The sequence below is a fragment of the Octopus bimaculoides genome, chromosome 11, assembly GCF_001194135.2.
Source record: "Octopus bimaculoides isolate UCB-OBI-ISO-001 chromosome 11, ASM119413v2, whole genome shotgun sequence".
NCBI lineage: Eukaryota > Metazoa > Mollusca > Cephalopoda > Octopoda > Octopodidae > Octopus > Octopus bimaculoides.
Window position 1 is genome coordinate 11993080 of NC_068991.1, and position 3708 is coordinate 11996787.

The following is a 3708-nucleotide window of genomic DNA, read 5'->3' on the forward strand; positions in this document are numbered from 1 at the left end:
AGAGAGAGAGAGAGAGAGAGAGAGAGAGAGAGAGAGAGATACATATACATTCATAGATATGTTTATATATACATGAAAATACACACCTATATCTATATCTATATATCTACACATCTATATCTATATATGTGTGTATGTGCTGTGCGTGTATGCGTGTATTTGCATATATATGTACGTGTGTGTATGTATTTATGTATGTATGTATGTTTGTGTGTGTGTATTTATGTATGCATTTATATGTAAGCACACACACACACACACATACACACACGTATGTAGGAGAGTGCGTGTGAACTCCTGAGAAAATATTTCCGTGTGCGTGTGTATATGCGTCTGTGGTTTTGCACGTTTCTGTGTGTATATTCGAGTATGAATGTGTATATGCGTATGTGTATATATATATATATATATATATATATATATATATATATGTGTGTGTGTGTATGTGTGTGTGTGTGTGTCTATGGTATGTGTGTATAATTACGTCGTTATATATGCGGCTGTAAATCTTTAGAATTATCAAGGGATCTTCCCTGAAAGTGCGTGTTGAAACAGATGTTTTTGTTTTTTGCCTTTTTACCAAAAGTTATATTGGCAATTTATTAAACATGAGCAAACACGTATGATTCAGCAATATCATTTAGTCTCTTCCTCTTCTTTGCGTTGTTTTTGTTGTTTTTGTTCTTGTTGCTTAATGCCCAGAACAGCCATGATCCACTAGACCGATGATCACAGGTACCTCATCCGTGACCGGCTTCTCCCGTCTGCTTTTAGCATATCGAGGCCTGGTCTTTTTAAAGTGTTTTTTTTTCTTTATCTAGAACGGTAGCATGTGTTTTGAAAGAGACGAAGTTCCTATATCTACGACCAGACGAGTCAATTAAATAATCATGCGGAGTGACTGTGTGGTAAGAAGCTTGCTTCCCAATCGCACGGTTCCGGCTTCAGTCCCACTGCATGGCACCTTGGACAAGTGTTGCAGGAAGCTTGCTACACAACCACATGGTTCCGGAGTCAGTCCCAATGCGTGGCACCTTGGGCAAGTGTCTTCTACTATAGCCTCGGGCCGACCAAAACCTTGTGAGTGGATTTGGTAAACGGAAACTAAAAGAAGCCCGTCTTATATATATGTGTATGTGTGTGTGTGTGTATGCATTTGTGTGTCTGTGTTTGTGCCCCCCCCTCCCACCAATCATCGCTTGACAACCGCTCTTGTCCCTAATTCTCCGCAAGAAAACATTTTTTTCGGGCACCGTCAATTGAGACGCGCTCAAACTTAGCGTTAAAGGTGCGAAACTGAATATTATCAATTGGTCGATAACTGATGAAGAATTACAGACCTTCTGTATTTGTCTCCTGTTCGCTTTTACATTCAATACACGTTATGTCGTTTGTTTATTTACGTTAGCACGCCGGGCGAAATGTTTAGCAGTATTTAATCCGTCTTTACATTCTGAGTTCAAATGCCATGGAGTTCGACTTTGCCTTTGATCGATAAAATAAGTACCAGTTGACCTTGTGCCAAAATTTGAAACCAGTATTCAAGAAACGTCACTTGGCCCGTAGATACCTGCTTCTACAGGACTAGAAGCAGTTATTTTGAGAGTATCATAAACTAGAGTGTACCTCTCCTTCAGAATTTCACAGTAATCTGCAGAACGTTTATTATTAGAAGCTCAATCTTTTGACGACCGTCAGTCAATCCTTATTTTGCTGCCGCCAAATTCTTAATCTGCCACCCTGGTGTTTAATTTTGAACATGAGCTTTTACTGGGTACCGTTAATTCTTAAAGTAACTGAAATGGAGCACGATAGTTCCAAGCGAATTCCAAATTATTATAATCAAATTCATTTAAAACGTAGAAAGGTTTATTAATCAAACTAACAACATGAAAAACACGTTAAACAGCTTATTATTAACTTTCAAAAATCTCAAATGACATGTACGCAGAAGCCGATAACATTAAAATTATTGAACTTAATAGAACCGCCTATAGACCGCAAATTATTATCGAAAAGTATATCGAAAACGTATATATTAAAGAAAAAAACAAGTCAAAACATTAAAACAAAATATGACAAAGCTAAAACCTTAGCAGCACATTTAAATATGGAAGACTGTGTGGAACATTTCATTCCGTTAAAACCCTACATAACGCTCAAAGACCAAATCACAATTTTATTGCCAAATCAAAATGCATCACATCAAAAGCGAACTGGATATGGTTAATAAACATATATTGGATTCAATAAAGCATAAAAACTGAGCAAACAATTCTATTTTAATGGAATTGCAGTAGCGGTTAAATTACATCGTTTTGTAAAATAGAAAGTATTGAAATGGAGGCCAACTGAAAACGCATACAATTCGATACAATAGTGCACAAATATTTCTTAAAAAAAATTATATTAGAATTCAGATAACTTACTCGATATCTTTATTTAATAATGGTTTCAAATTTTGGCACGGGGCCAACAATTTCGGGAGAGGTGGAGATGAGTCGATTACATCGACCCCCGTGCTCAACAGGTACTTATTTTATTGACCCCGCGAAAGAATGAAAGGGAAAGTCGACCTCGGCGGAATTTGAACTCAGAACATGAAGTCGGACGAAAAGCCGCTAAGCATTTTGCCCGGCGTTCTAACGAATCTACCAGTTCGCTGGTATTATATCTTTATTTGCTAATAGCTGACGTAATAAGTATTGGTTGATTGGTTGATTTGTCTAAGTCGCGCTTCACATCGTATAGGGAGCGGGGGGACAGATTAAGTGTGACGCAGTGAGAGAGAGAGAGAGAGAGAGAGTTAACGTAAGTGGTGTCGGATGAGTACACATACTAGGCTTGGACTTGTAGCAAGCAATGAGTAAAGGAACGTTGCATACACACGCACAGTGAGACAAAAACGAATCATTAAGACAAAGGAGCAGGAGTAATTGACTGAGGACTAATGGAAGGATTTATATTGAAGGGAACGGCGAATAAACACGTACGTACAAACATGTATGTTTAAAAAGGAAAGACGTGAGTCGTTTTGTGCTACAGGCTAAAGATTTTAAAATCTAACAGCACTTATACACATGCATAGAGTGTATATAACTTGGTACATAAATTTATTTCGCAGTTTATATAACTTGGTACATACAATTATTTCGCAGTTTATATTCGATAAGTAAAAATAAAATGAAAACAAATTTTATTCACCATGTTGATTATATCATTGATGTTCCCTCCCACCCCCTCTCTCTCTCTCGCTCTCTCTCTCTCTCTCTCTCTCTCTCTCTCTCTCTCTCTCTCTCTATCTATCTATCTATCTATCTATCTCATACTCACACACACACACACACACACACACACACACACACACATACAATACATTTATGGTTGTTTTAGAAAAAAAATACAGTGATCTCTTGTTTTGAGAAAATATAGCTGCAGGATTGAAAAAAGAATTGAAACCGTGAATTAGCAACTACTTAAACATCATTATTTTTATTTCTCAACAACGTAATGTAGTTAATCTATGAAGGTAGCATCGTAGAAAATAAGACATTTGTTACAAAAAAAAAAAAAGTACATACATGTACACAGACATGCAGGAAGTAAATAGACAACTTTAATTTTCAAAACCCTTCATTGGTTGAAGGAAAGGTTTTCTTCTAGCTGCTCGTCCATAATACCCAAGCTTATACAGATATGTAACACATG